Here is a 16,117-nt window from a genome sequence, read left to right on the forward strand (position 1 = left end):
GGGGGATGGCATGGCTTTGGTGATTCTCCTCTTCTGCCCAAGGCTGGGGAAATTCCAGCTTTGGTTTGGGAGGAATCCAGCAAAGTTTGCAAATCTTGACGTTGGCACGCCGCTATTGGCCACGAAAAGAGGCCATTTTCCATGGGAAATAAACTCATTTCCCCAGGGTCTGGGTATCAGCTCAGAGGTAGCGTTTGGGGCTCTAGGAGCATGCAGGGTCTTAGTTGCTGGAAGTTTGGTTTGGGAGAAATCCTGTGAAGTTTGTAAATTTTTAGGTTTTGATGTTGGCACCCCACTGTTGGCCAGTGCGAGCAGCTGTAAGTGGAGGCCATTTTCTATGGAGAAAAAAACCTAAATTCTCCAGGGTTGGGGTATCTTCACAGAAATGGAATTCAGGGCTCTAAGGTCATGCTGTATTCTAGTTTCTGGATGTTTGGCTTGGGAGAAATCCTGTAAAGTTTGCAAATTTTTAGGTCGGCATGCCACTGTCGGCCAGTGCGAGTGGCTGCAGTGGTCATTTTCCATGGGAAAGAGAAGTAATTTCCCCAGGATCTCAGTATCAGCTCAGAGGTTGGATTTAGGGCTCTAAGGGCATGCTGTATTCTAGTTGATGGATGTTTGACTTGGGAGAAATCCTGCAAAGTTTGCAAATTTTTAGGTCGGCGTGCCACTGTTGGCCAGTGCGAGTGGCCGCAAACAGTGGCCATTTTCCATGGGAAAAAGAACTCATTCCTGGAGTTGGAGGATGGAATTGCAAACGTATTGCTCGCCATGAGGAAAATGGGAATGGTTTTTAGGGTTTGTCAGATGTAACTGAAATTCAAACCTGTGTATCCTCTACCTCATCTTCCTACACCCCCAAAACACCTCTCTGCTGTCTCATTTTCCTGATGTGGAAATCCCAGGATCACTGAGGTTAGAAAACAGCTCCAAGCCCATCGAGTCCAAACTGTGCCCAGTCCCCACCTTGTCACCAGCCCAGAGCACTGAGTGCCACATCCAGGAATTCCTTGGGCACCTCCAGGGATGGGGACTCCAAACTTCCCTGGGCAGCTCTTTCCAATGTTTAACAACCCTTTCCTTGTAGAAATTCCTTATGGAAGTGGTTTGAAACAATTGCTCTGTGGGTTGCCTCTGGACCTTCCACTGGTCAAACCAAAATTGTGTGTCCTCAGCAGGACCTTTTCTGTGTCACCTCTGTCTTTCCCTTCCTCTTGAGCAGGTTTCTGCCCAGCTCACAGACCACTTGCAAAGACACAGGAATTAGTTTGGAATTAAGTTTTCATATTATTAAAAATAAGTTTCATTATTTTTCAGTTTGAATAGTCTCTCTTTGTTTTTGTCTCTAAATTAGTTTTTAACCATGTGTACAGTAATTGTAACAATGATACAATTGTTGCAATAACTTATAACAATGTTACACTAATTTCCTCATTTAACATTTCTATTTTTAACAATGCTAAAGGAAGTTGAGTACACACAGTAGGGAGATTATATGAATATATTCTGATTGTTGATGTGTCCCATTTATTCCTAGACTTGATGAATGTTTCCCATGCAAATATGTGAAGGGAATGCATCTTGATGTTTCTCACAGTACAGACTAGAGCCAGGAGTTTAAGGCTCTGTGAATCACTGAAATCCCCAGAGAGCATCAAAATGTAGTGGGAATTGGGTCTTTAAACCCCCTCAACCACATTCTTCTGCCTGAAGAATTCCACCACAAACCAATAATTTCTGCGAAGTATGAATAATTCCTAAGTTCAGTACAGAGACTTTCCTTTCCTTTCCTTTCCTTTCCTTTCCTTTCCTTTCCTTTCCTTTCCTTTCCTTTCCTTTCCTTTCCTTTCCTTTCCTTTCCTTTCCTTTCCTTTCCTTTCCTTTCCTTTCCTTTCCTTTCCTTTCCCTTTCCCTTTCCCTTTCCCTTTCCCTTTCCCTTTCCCTTTCCCTTTCCCTTTCCCTTTCCCTTTCCCTTTCCCTTTCCCTTTCCCTTTCCCTTTCCCTTTCCCTTTCCCTTTCCCTTTCCCTTTCCCTTTCCCTTTCCCTTTCCTTCCTCTCCTCTTCCCTTCATTTTCTTTCCTCTTTCCTTCCTCCTTTTTTTTTCCCATCTCCTTTGCCTTTGACGTCTTTACTGACAAAAGTCACTTTTATTTCCAGCTGCCCTGTACCAATCTCCTGCTCCCGAGCCGCTCCCGTTCCCTCCGCGGGCGCCAAGGACGATTCTGCGCCCTCTGCTCGGGGTCGCGCGGGGGCTGAGTGGCTCTGGGGTGCAAATCCATTCTCCAGCTCAGTGGAGCTTCCCCAGCAGAGCCAGGAAGGGCGAGGGACACGGTGGCACCGCACGAGGCTGAGCCCACCTCCGCCTGCCTCGGGGCAAAGCCGCTCGACTGCACCGCCAACAGCTCGCCCCAAGACTGGGGCACTCGCTGTTGGCTGCACAATCCTCTCTAATGCTCGATTTTTCCTTCCTTGAGGAAAGATTAAAGAAGAGAATTACATTGGAACTGGTGGAGGCATGATCCATGCTCCCTTGATTATATGGAAACATTAAAATATCATCAGCATGTTAATTTTATCAACTGAACTGGATGAGATTTATTCCTCTCTCTTATCTATTGCATTAGGCTGGAAGTACAATTTATTCTGATGGTGGGAATGTCAGACAGAGAGACCAAAAACATCTGGACATCTTAATAGGAGACAAATTTTCTAAGATGTACATTGACCCTTTAAAATTAATTCTCCTAATAAAGAGGCAGGAATTTCAGGGCCTATTCATCTTTCCAAATCGAGCCCCATCTCTTTATTGGGGTAAAATCAGGTGGATGCAATGAAGGTTCCTTTGAGAACTTGTAGTTCTCATGTTTTTGTTGCATATTTGAGTATCAAATACAAAAGGTTATTAAATATAAATATAAATCACACAACATCAGATAAAGCCCAGCCATCAGAAACTACAGGATTAATATAAATGAAAATTCTCCTGGAGAAACAATGTATCTTAGACATTCTCCAGGTCTGTGTTGGTGAATTTTCTTTCTGAATGTATAACATCATTATTAATTAAAAACAACCATAAAGAAAACCCCAAAAAAATCAACTCCTTGCTCATTGAAGGATAGTTTCCATATTAAAAAATATCTTGTATTACAGCATGTTGATTATCCCAGCAGATTCTCAGCCTGTGGAGGAGGGTGAGTGACATTCTCCTTGTCCTGGGAGGCGCGTGGAAGCAAAGTTAAACACCCAAAGTCAAATACCTGCGGCTCTGTGCCCGCCTGGCACGCTCCGATTCCCGTTTTCCTGGGAGCACAGAGGAGAAGGGCAGAGCAATGAGCTCTGATCCAGAACATCCCTCTCAGACTGCTCCAGGACGGCTGAATTTTCATGTGGCTTTCCCTGGAAGTTCCAGGCTTGCCCGTAGCAATAACTTGATAATTGTTCTGGGAAGAGACTCAGCACTGCTATCTTATGCACAAGTAAACAGGCATCTATAAGATTAAGAATTATATGCCAGGGCTTTGACACAACCATCAGTTATGCCAGATGCAAATAATTTATTCTTTGTCAGTTCAAATACACAGCCTGGTTTGGATGGCTGAAATTTATGCTGGCACCAAAACGCAGCACGGTGTTATTTCAGCAGGGTGTCAAAACCGCAGAGATGCAGCTCGGATGACCCAAAAAAGAGGGAGAAAAATGTTATTTATGTTTTCTGAGGGTAACTCATCACTGCTATGTAGAAATAGGTGACGTAATAACTTTGTTGTGTGATGATACGTGGGGAGACCCTGGCACAGAACAGAAGCTGTGGCTGCCCCTGGAAGTGTCCAAGACCAGGTCGGAAAGGGCTTGGGATAGTGGACGGTGTTGGAGGTGGAACAAGTTGAGTTTTAAAATCCTTTCCAACCAAAAACTTTCTGTTATTCTGTGATTTCATGTGTCCTCCTTGACATGAAATCATGTAATTGTTTAGGTTGGAAAGGCCTCTCCCTACCAGTCTCCTAAACAGTTTTGTTTTCCAAAGCAAAGCATGTTGAGAAGGAGCCTGAGTGGAATTAAACTGCAATTCTGCCAAGGTGAACCTGGGCTGGTGCTTGGTTTGCCCAGGATGCTTAGAAGGTGCTCAGGTGTTTCCTTAGCTCTGAAAACCGAAGAAATTGAGATGTTCAGCCAAGATTTATTCACTGGTGAGGCACCTCCAATCTTGGCATCATTTCTGGGCCCCTCCTCACAAGAGAGGAGACACTGAGGGGATGGAATGTGTCCAGAGAAGGGAATAGAGCTGGGAAGGGGCTGGAGAATCCCTGAGGGAGCCGGGAAGGGGCTCAGCCTGGAGAAAAGGAGGTTCAGGGGGGACCTTGTGGTCCTGCACAGCTCCTGCCAGGAGGGGACAGCCGGGGGGTCGGGCTGTGCTCCAGGAACAGGGACAGGAGGAGCTGTGCCAGGGGAGCTCAGGGTGGGCAGCAGCAGGAATTTCCCCATGGAAAGGGGGCACAGGGATTGAAACTGCCCAGGGAGGTTTGGAGTGCCCATCCCTGGAGGTGTCCCAGGAATTCCTGGAGGTGGCACTGAGTACTCTGGGATGGGGACAAGGTGGGCACAATTTGGAGTCCATATTCTGGGAGGGCTTTTCCAACCTCAAAGATCCTGTGATTCTGTGAACCACTTTATGCACAGTACAGTCAAACACATCTCCAAGATTTTTTGGCACCTTAAACATTGAGTTAAACTTTGGTGAGGCTGTCAGATAATCTGTTCCCATGCCATCAGCTGAAAATTCTGCTCCTTTTACAGGCATTCACCTCCCAAGGATTTACTGGACAACAGAAAAAGTGGAATTTGAGGCACACATCCTAAGCCGAGTCCATAACAGCCCCCATTTCCAATAACAAAACCAGCAGTGACAGTGATATATGGCTTTTTTTATGAGACCTGATAACTGATGGATATGTGATCTTATAAATGCTTAGACAAACTAATGCACATAATTATATTTTCCATTTGAAGTCTATTGCTCGGCATTCTAATACAATATCATTAGTCGGAATGGCCACAATGATACAGCTTGGGCAGTTTGTCACAGTAATTACGGGGTGATTATTTTTGACTGGAATAAAGATTTCAGTTTTAGTATGGTGGAAAGCATAATCACAAATTAGAAACAGCCTCAGAATAAAGAAATATCAGGGAGAGGGACTTTAAATATGGATTATAGTGCAATTCTAAAACAATTTCTTTAAAGAAGTGCACTCATTTGGCTGAAAGTGGGACTACTTTTAGGTTCATAGCAAGTTCCTTCCCAAAAGGATGACAATTACCTAATTAACAGTTCCTATGTGGAAGGTTTTTGTAAAAGGGAAAATCTGGGCATCATAAGGAAGGCTTGACTTGTAATTTACATAACTGCTAAAATGGGCTTTGTTTTTTCAATCGACAAAAAAATGCATCATTTGTCTTCACCATGTTCAGGAGGGTTGATTAAAGTAGACACTGTCCTCACATCTGTATTGAAAACTGTATTAATCAATTGATTAATCACGAGGCATTAATCAAAATCTTCCTTAAGTGTTTTACTTTTGGAGCGGCTCTTAGTATTTCCTATCAGATTCCTTTTAAGGTGTCCATTATAAAGATTAAATTTGGGTGGTAAATATTGAGGGGTTGAAGCACACGTGGCTTTCCCCTTGAAGGTCACAGCCATTGCTCATTAGTGTTACTTTTAATGGGATAAGAAGCAAAAGTTTTTAATATGTGACTACATCAATTAATCAAACCCACATTTGATTTCCTTTCCAGTAAGCAGAAATTTCTTGTGGTGTAAAACTTTGAATACTTCAGGCTATGCTTAAAAATATTCCAAGAATTTAAGCTGTTCATGCAGATATAATGAACTGATGTTTTAATTATAACTGCTGGTTTTTAAATATTCTTCTTTACAAATATTGATTTTAAGGTATCCTGGACAGTTTTCATAAAGTTTATATTAGAATAATCTCATTTTCCCATACAGTGAATGAATGTCAAACTTCAGACCACTGCCACAAGTCTTTTTAGGTGTAATTTTTGAGTACTTAGTGAATTCAAGTGAGCCATAGAGGACCTTTGTAAGAAAGCTGAGCATCTGAGAATTCCACTCTGTTTGTTTTTGTTCATTCCTGTTTGTTTTTTCAGTGTGAAACATTTAACACCGGTGCTCCAGTAAATGTAATTTTGGAAGCATCAATTGCAGCACAAAAGAAAACTGCTGATTACAAACCTCTTCATGTGCAGGGAAATGTCTCTTCATCTCCCAATCTCTCTGTAAGTGATTCTTTAAGAGAGATTTACTGGATCCTCCTTGTGGCTGCTCTCATGACAGACTGGAAATACCTATTTTCCTACTGACTGCTTTTTCCACAGTGGGGGAAAAAAAATCCACAGGGGAAACACCAAACCCAAGCATATGCTATTTGTATTTACTTGGATTTTACAGTAGACCAAAAAAATATGCATCTGGCATTCCCATCACCTCTGGCAAAAGTTTAAAGAAACAAGAAATCAAAGCAGAGCAAATTAAATCCTTCAGCCACTTCCCTTTTGCCTTAAAAAAAAAAAAAAATCCAGTGCTTTTTTAGGTTGTCCTATATCCAGAGATTGCCAACTACTGATTTTGTAGTGCTCCTAAGCACTCATTTTTGGGGGATGGCTTCAAGTGGAACAAAGTGCAGACAGAGCTCTGTTTGATCTATTAAATCAAGGGATATTTAATGATTTGAATGATTTAATGATTTGATTTGGGCAGCTTTAGGACCCCTTTGTGCTGCTGATGCTCAGGGGAGAGCCTTGAAGTTTGGTGGGCAAAGGGTCCCAGGAGACCCTCAGGAAGTTCATCCCAACCCAGGGATGGGACAGCAGCAGGAGGAGTGGGATTGGGAACCTCTAAATGGAGGCAGAGTTTTAAAACAGCTCTTCTCATCAGATGATGATAATTCCTAAAAGCACCTTTGATGTGTGTTTACTAGAGTTACTCTGCCTTTAAAGCCACTAAAATCCATGGAAAATTTTGTAATGCCTTTATAAATTATACTGGGACGCTTGTCTTGTAATGATGTGAAAGAGAAACATGTGCTCCAAGTCTTGAAATAATCAGCAATTTGGACATAAATTCAAACCTGGGCTGCTCTTCCACAGCTGAGTCCAGTTTAGGTTTTGCTCTGGATGCTGGAGGTTGGTTGCCTGCTGCAGTTTGCACGATCCCCATTATTCCTTCCTCATGCAAATAAATCCCAGTAATTCCGTGGTGGGGTAATTTGGGACTGAGCATCTTCGTAGTGAGCTGCAGGTGCTGCTTCAGCACTGGGAAAAGTGGGATGAGGGTTAGAAATTCCTGCTGGATGATTGATCATCAAAGCACCTTCATTTTTAACAGAATTATGTCCAACAGTCCTTCAGTTTGGGTTTTTGGGGACACTGATCCCATGCAGGGATTTATCAGCAGTTTATTGCCACTGATGGCTTTTTGTTGTTGATTTGGTTTGCTTTTTATTTCATGGAATAAGGGCCAGGGAAAGAAGCCATTGAAATGTGTGGAATGAAAGTATACCATTTATAAAATATGTACTATAAATATAATAATAATGATAATAATATATAGGAATATTCAATCACAGAATGTTTGGGGTTGGAAGGCACCTTAAAGCCCATCCCATCCCATCCCATCCCATCCCATCCCATCCCATCCCATCCCATCCCATCCCATCCCATCCCATCCCATCCCATCCCATCCCATCCCATCCCACTTCTTCCACTACCTCAGGTTGCTCCAAACCCTGTCCAGCCTTGCCCTAAACTCTTGGGAAAAAAATATTTAGTATTTAATACTTAATACTACAATTATATATAATAATTATTCTAAATATTGGTACATTTAATATTATAGCTATACAAATAAAAATACAATGTGGAAAATACATAATTAAAATACTTATAATTTGTCAGTGGCACCTACAGGCTGTTTGGTGTGAGATATTGCTCTGGAGGTTGAAAATGTGTTTCTGTGTGTTTTTAAGGAAATGGAATTTATCTAAAATTTTGTTCTGGATTAAGTTTATGTGTTTTGCCATGGACTCTCCTCTCCTCTCCTCTCCTCTCCTCTCCTCTCCTCTCCTCTCCTCTCCTCTCCTCTCCTCTCCTCTCCTCTCCTCTCCTCTCCTCTCCTCTCCTCTCCTCTCCTCTCCTCTCCTCTCCTCTCCTCTCCTCTCCTCTCCTCTCCTCTCCTCTCCTCTCCTCTCCTCTCCTCTCCTCTCCTCTCCTCTCCTCTCCTCTCCTCTCCTCTCCTCTCCTCTCCTCTCCTCTCCTCTCCTCTCCTCTCCTCTCCTCTCCTCTCCTCTCCTCTCCTCTCCTCTCCTCTCCTCTCCTCTCCTCTCCTCTCTCTTTCCAGGTGATCACATAACTTTTTGATAAAGTTTTATCAAATCCCACATAAAAATATTTTTGATATAACTTGGGTATGACTGGAATGTTTAAATCCATTTCTGGTTCGTTTTTCCTGCACAAAGGTGCCTGAAATCTGGACCAGATCTCTTGGCAGCGTGCACTGCCCTGTGCATCACATCCTAAACAAGAGCTTTGTCTGGGGTTTTAGCAAATAGAAATGCTGGGTTCAGTTTGACAGAGCAGCCCGAGGGAGATGCTCCCAGGGAGATGAGTGTCCTTTCAGAAACACTCACAGCTCCTTTCACGTGGCTGCTCTCCCCCAAACAGCAGAGCAATGCAGCTGGAACAGCCTGGAAAAGGGACAGGACAGTGGGGCAGGAGGTTGGGAAAGGTTTTAACCAGCACAAAACCAAACCCCAGGATGGGTTGGGTCAGAAGGGACCTTAAAGTTCATCCCATTCCACCCCTGCCATGGCAGGGACACCTCCCACCATCCCAGGCTGCTCCAATCCTGGCCTTGGGCATTCCCAAGGATCCAGGGGCAGCCCCAGCTTCTCTGGGAATTCCATTCCAGGGCCTCCCTGCCCTCACCCTAAAAATTCCTCCCCATATCCCATCCATCCCAGCTCTCTGGCAGTTTCATGAGATGCTTTTTCCCCAAAGAATCCCATTAAATGGGAATTTTTACACCTCTTCTCTGGCTGTGCCATCTCTTCCAAGTGAAGCCTGACCTACCTCACACCCCTGTATTTGCAGAACAGCCACAGCATTAAAACTGCAAGGAAAAGGTGGCTGCAACATTTGTCCTGCTCAGAAAATCCTTTGTTGTGAAGGGTTTTGTGTGTGGAAATGAAGGAAAGAAATCCAGGAACAGGGCACAGAACATCCACCCCACAATGATAAGAAACCCCCAAATGTCCTTACAATAATCTTTTATTTTTTTTTTTTTCCAGGGTTATTTTAATTTAGAGTGCAAGCAGAGCAGAAATACAAGATCAGGAACCTTCCTGTTCCTGTTATGCCTTTTCCCCCCAACATCTGGATGAGCACAGGGATTCCTCTGGATGTACTGTTATTATATATAACATATTAAAATATATATTATATATATTACATATAATATATTATATATATATTAATATATATTTGTTGATTTTATTATTATTATTAGATACAAAAAGAGAGGTTTTTACTATTTAATTGTATTAATTAATATTAACAAAAATTAAAAAAAAATTAGCTATCCTGTTTCAACGCGAAGCATCTTTTGAAAGTCAAATTACCAATCCTTGGAAATGAACAGCACAATTCAATACAACAATAGAAAATAAAAAGGGAAAAATATAAAAAGCAATTTGATAATGGGATTGGAAATGTCCGAGGGCTGCTCTGTGTGCTGCCTGCTGCTCCTCACTGGCACGTGTGCCTCGATTGCTCAAAGCCCACAATGTGTGCCCGAGATTTTTGTCATTGCAGAAAGCCTACGTTTGACCTTTCTTTGTAATTGTGACACCAGTTGAATTCTGCTTTGGTTCATGGCAATTTACTCCATCCTTTGAGAGTTCACTAGTTAATTATTGCCAAGTGAATTTTTAATTTGCTCCGATGATTACATTGGTGAGTGCAGTCATTAGTGGGAAATTTATTTTAGGAATTGGCACTAGAGGGAGCTAAGTAATTGTATCATTTATGGATCTGGGAAGGGGAGAAAAAGAACATTCATTAAAAAGTTGCTTTTTTTTTCTGAACCTGCTGATTTTACAAATATGGCAGCTATGCCTCAGCAAATTAGAAGTGATAATGAATTAGTTAATTTTCCTTCCTGAAAACTGCTATGCTCAGATTATTAAGTTACTCTATTTCTGTTTTACCAGCTACCAGCCAGTAAATTAGGATTTCTAGCACTCTTTTGGGAGGGTGAATTTTTGTAACTATTATCCTTGGTTATCATTAGTTTGGTCTTAACAGAATTAAAATGCTCAGGGATACCCTCCTGAGGCATCGGTGTGTTCCCAGGTGGATTCCAGGATGGATGGATGGATGGCACTGTGGGATGCTGTGGCTCTGTGAGAAGAGCAGAGCCTGCAGCCAAAGCTGGGCCTGGACACAAAATGCTGCATTTTCCTGCCCAGTGTCCACTGAAATCAGTGGAATTCTATTTTAACTCCGAGTTTTGGTTTTGCTGTTCACCTTTGTTTTAGTGGAGCTGCTGGAGAGAGGCCAGAGGAGCCACGGAGCTGCTGCAGGGCTGGAGCCCCTCTGGAGCCAGGCTGGGAGAGCTGGGAATGTTCCCCTGGAGAAGGGAAGGATCCAGGCAGAGCTCAGAGCCCCGGGAATGTTCCCCTGGAGAAGGGAAGGATCCAGGCAGAGCTCAGAGCCCCGGGAATGTTCCCCTGGAGAAGGGAAGGATCCAGGCAGAGCTCAGAGCCCCGGGAATGTTCCCCTGGAGAAGGGAAGGGTCCAGGCAGAGCTCAGAGCCCCGGGAATGTTCCCCTGGAGAAGGGAAGGATCCAGGCAGAGCTCAGAGCCCCTGGCAGGGCCTGAAGGGCTCCAGGAGAGCTGGAGAGGGACTGGGGACAAGGGATGGAGGGACAGGAGCCAGGGAATGGCTCCCACTGCCAGAGGGCAGGGATGGCTGGGAGATTGGGAATTGGGAATTCCTGGCTGGGCTGCAATTCCCAGAGCAGCTGGGGCTGCCCCTGGATCCCTGGCAGTGCCCAAGGCCAGGCTGGATGGGGCTTGGAGCATCCTGGGACAGTGGGAGGTGTCCCTGGCATGGCAGGGGTGGCACTGGATGGGCTTTGAGGTCCCTCCCATGCTGACCCATTCCGTGACATCCCAGAGCAGCCCCATGCTGGATCCCATCTGGGATGTGCTCACCTGCACCCCACATCCCCTGGCTGTGGCTCAGAAAATCCCAGATTTAACCCTAAACTGCCAGGCTGCTCCTGCCCCCCTGCTCTGTCCAGCTGAGACATTTCAGTGTGGTTTAAACTGTGTGCAACAAATTTCCAAATCCAAGAGCTGATGCTTCCTCTCTTTACAAAAATGTCACCCCTCAAGGTAGTGTGCCCAATAAGCAGGAAGTAATGCCGACAGATAATTAAAATAAATAAAAATCCAGAATCCAAGATGCAGCCACTGGCCTGGATTATTTGATAAAGGTGAGAACCTCTGACTTTATCATGAAATATCACAGACAGAAAATTCCTGAAACGTGCTGGCTTTCTGAGCCCCCATCTGTTGGTGTTTATGTCATTTTCCCCCAGTTTCACCCTTTTTTCAGGCCATGGGAAGGCACCACCAGCCCCACAGCCCCAGCTGGGAGCTCCACTGGTTTCACCTGGGAGGAATCAGTGCCACTGCTTTTAGGTGAGTCCCTTTTCCCAGAGCTTTTTGCCTGGATTAAGGTGTGGGATTGCTCTGCTGGTGCTGCTGCATATGAGGATTTGTCCTTCTGTATGTGCTCAAAGGTAGGTACAATCAGAGGCAGAAATGAGGATAATATTTTTTATTATTATTATTATTTATTGTTATGTTTCCTTGTATTTTTTTCCCCTGGAATTTTAAAGATGTTCCCCAATGCTGAACAGTTATGGGTGTTTGCTATTCCTTTGTCGCTTCTTTGTTATTGCTACTCTATTTTCAGTTCTTAATTCTGGATATTTTTGCTTTGAGCAACCTTGCTAAATTCTTTATTTCTGTGTTGTATTCTTTTCCACTGCCCAGAACCCATTCCTGCTGTAGTTCTTTGAAGTTCCTCAATGAAAAATCACTGAGCCTTGCAGGTCAGCTTCCTGTGAAATCCTATGGTAAGCCAACACCACATTTCATACTTTTGACACGAAACCTGTTGTTCAATAATTTAAACTGATATAAAAAGTAATATTTTTAATCCAGGGCATGTTTTAATTTTTCCTTTTATGTCATATATATGTGTGGGCAGTGGAGAAAAGTGATTTGGAGTTCTGGTGGGCTGGGTGTGTTCCCCCAATGACTTTATCCATCCTTGGCTCCAGCAAGAAACCTCTGAGGTGGGAACTCTGGGTGAGGTTTTGCAGTTTGATATTCCTGCATCAAAACTGGGGCTCCAAATCCATACACACTCTTTACATTCTTAATAAAATGGTTTTGGTCAGTAAACATCTAACTATTTCTAACTTTGCAAACTAGTGACGAAAGGTTGGGGATTTAGAGTGGAGTAAAACCCCCCTCAGGAAGGGCAGTGCTCAAAGCACCTCTTCCATTTCCAAAAGAGTTTCTATTTAAATCCCATCACTTTTGGTTCATTCTGCAACAAAAATCTGTGCTCTGAAGGTCAGAGATTATGGGCAATAAGGTTTTTCCAAGTGTCTGGGAAAACTTTGTAGCTCTGTGTCTACTTCATGCATTTCTTTCCAAATTTTATTTGAGAATGAGGGAGTTTTGTAGCATCTTTTCCTTTGGTTGATTTTTCTTTAAGAGTACCTCTATCTATAATGTCTGTCTATCTATAATGTCTATCTCTGATAGATATTAAATCCCTGGAAGTGATCAAGGTCAGGTTGGACAGGGTTTGGAGCAGCCTGGGATAGTGGAAGGTGTCCCTGACCATAGAAAGGAGGTGGAACAAAAAGGATTTTAAGGTCCCTTCAACCCAAAAAAATCTGTTGATATGCAGTGCTAGAAAAATCCTGGTTTTTCTCTGAGTTTATTAATTAAGAGCACTGGGAAGAGTTGTGAAAACTTTGTCACCCTTTATATGGAATCTAAACTGGCATCAAGTGCATGGAGATTCCTCTGTGATGTGATCCATCCTTGTGGTCTCACAAAACTCAGATGTCCAGGCTCTAAGCACGGAGCATTTGAAAGATTTTAGGTTTTTGGAATCAAGTGGCTAAATTACAATATCACAAGAGATACTGATTTTATATCAAATCTGCCAGGACAGAGAAAGAAAAGAGACTTTTAGTGCTCAGACTGATCATTAGTGCCATGTTAGAGCCCTCTGGTCACAGTTTTGCTGACGTCCCCAAAACAGGACAGATTTCTTTTATTGCTCTAAGGCCTGGTGTTGTTCTTGCCCATAAAGAATTAACCTGGGAGGAGCATCCCTTAACTTTCAAACACTTATCTCAGTATTTCCTTTCAAATCCTCCCTTAAAGCAGAGCTTTTCCCACCTTCCTGAAGTGGTTGGGGAAATTTAGTAAAGGTTCTTTTTCCTTTCCTTTTCCTTTTTGTTTTTCTTTTAGGATAGGCTGAGATTCTGGGGCAGCAGAAGGAAAATTTGCTCCTGCCAGAAATACCTGGCTTGTGTAAACTGCAAAAATCTGGCCTTGCTCAAGTTTTTAAAATTACTTCAGCAGATTTAATTAAACTTCTTATGAGGCAGCATCACTTGAGCAGCTAAAGAATCCTCCCATTCTTAAAAACCCAACAAAACTAAATAAAAGCTTTTTAAGCTCAAACTTGTTTTTTAATAAAAATTTTAGCTGATTCATGTCCTTCCCTCTTGTCCTACTTATTTAAGGCAGTTGTTCAATAGCTTTTTTTGTCCCAAAATCCTGTGTGTTCCCCTTTAGCAGGTGCTTGTCAAGCCAGTCTGTGTTGTTCCAAAAACAAAGCCAATTTATAATAAATTAAACCCTTTCATGTTGAATTTGGAAATTCTAATCCCTGAATTTATTTTTTATTAGAAATTGCAACTTTGATAGAACCTTTGACTTCACTGGGAAAGGAAATGTAGGTTTTTAGATCCTGAAATGAGAAATATTTAACACATTTTGGGTATTTTGGTATTCCAGTGGCTGTTCTACCACAGTGAAAGTTGGGAAAATCTCAGTGAGGCTCTGCCTTCAACTCCCCAGAGTTCTCCTTGGTTTGGCTTCATGATCCTGAGACTTTTTGGGACAATTTCCTGATATTTGGTGTTTGTTATGCTGTGCTTTGGAGAGCTCTGTGCACTCCACGAGGTCTTCCTTGATGTGCCCATCTAGCAGAAATACCCTTTTAATGTGAATTTCTGAGGTGTGCTGCCCTTGGGGAAATTATTTAGCATCAGTTTTGCTTTCTGGAGATGATCAACAAATCCCACAGACTGTAGGGAATATCTTTGGAAAACCTGTGCGTTTTCCCTGAGGTTTGTGATGCCCATCCATGGAGTTGTGGCAAAAATGTAAAAGCCAGACAAAAAATCTCTTTGTTTCCTTTGTTTTTACTTCCCTGTGACCATCTGTAGTGGCCTAAAAAATAAATATATGAATTATATAAGGTCAAGGCCATCTGGGCATGAGCTTGGCCACAGGTGTAAAAACTTTGGTGTTAGAGAACACTCTTGACACTTGAAGTGTTGGTTTGACCAGTTTGTGAGAGTTTTATGGAAACTATTCCAGGGTAACAAAGTTCTTTATTCTAAACTCTTGCTTCACTTAATTCCTTTAAGCCATTAGCTAAAATATAGTGATTTAATGCACTTTTTCATGCCTCCAAAATCTACATGCCTTGTTAGGCTGCACTTTTTTTTTCTACGTGAAAATTATTCTACAAAGAAAATCCAAAAATAAAAAACAACCCAAATAAACAGAGGTGATCCATTTGTTTATACAACACTCAAGTATTTTTAATTCTCCCTTCTAAAGATGGAATCTTTCCTATAGCTTATCAGGCTTGAGGTGTTCCTGGGCATCCTTTAATTCCTGTTCACTTCTGGTTTGCCGACAAATAGATGTTAATGAAATTCTCCAGGTAATAATGGAGAGCTTGGGAGAAGTCACATCCAATTATCCATGTGTTTTCCCATGAATTTTTAGACAAACACAGATATTTTTCTCTGCCCATGCAGCTACAGAAGGGTTGCACTGGTGTTTTACTGGGTTGGATTCCATCCTCCTGAGGGGTTCCTTCTAACTCTGCATTTTCTGTGATTTATTTCTCATCTTTTCCTCCACCCAAAGCCTGCAGATTTTTTTTGCTGAGGAAATAATTTTGGGAAATCATCGTTGGCCTCTCCTGCAAGAATTCTGATGGCTGTCACTGCATTGATTTTTAATTTTTTTTTTACCCCACATTTGGTTTTTTTTTGTTTGTTTGTTTTTGGTTTTTTGTTTTTAAATGTATGTATTTGTTTGCTTTTATTTTTTTTATTTGTGTTTCTCCCCAAGTTTAAGGGCCACTCCCTTTGGATTTAGTTGGTTCCAGCAGCACAGCCACTGCTGGACAGCAATGGGAATGTCCAGGGATCAGATTTGAGCCTTGGTAATTTTCTGTGTCAATTATTTCTTACACTTCAAGTATTACCAGTTTTTCTTCACCTGTTTGTCTCCAAAACATAAATGTCTGTGTTTAACACATATAAAAATGATGTCTTTCCATCAGCTAAAAGCTCTAAAATATTTTCCATCTCCGAGAAGGCTGAGCTGTTGAACAGTTCACTAAAACCTGAATCAAGCTGAGTATAATACAGAATTTGGTGTGGCCCAGCTGATGGGAGGAATGGATTAATTCATTTCCATGCTGATTTCCCTTTCCCATGGTGAGATACTTGGATTTTTTGCAGTGTTTGGTGCAGTTAAAGGGAGGCAGCCCTTGAATTTCAGAGAGATTTATTTTCATATAGTGGATTGCCAGCTAACTCAGCTGTCCTGAAGGTTCTCACCTTCAGCCAAACTGCACCAGACTTGGCTTTTAGATATTTTTAAAGACTTTTACAGCAAAAAAAAA

This window comes from Lonchura striata, chromosome 8 (genome assembly GCF_046129695.1).
Source record: "Lonchura striata isolate bLonStr1 chromosome 8, bLonStr1.mat, whole genome shotgun sequence".
Classification (NCBI taxonomy): Eukaryota; Metazoa; Chordata; class Aves; order Passeriformes; family Estrildidae; genus Lonchura; species Lonchura striata.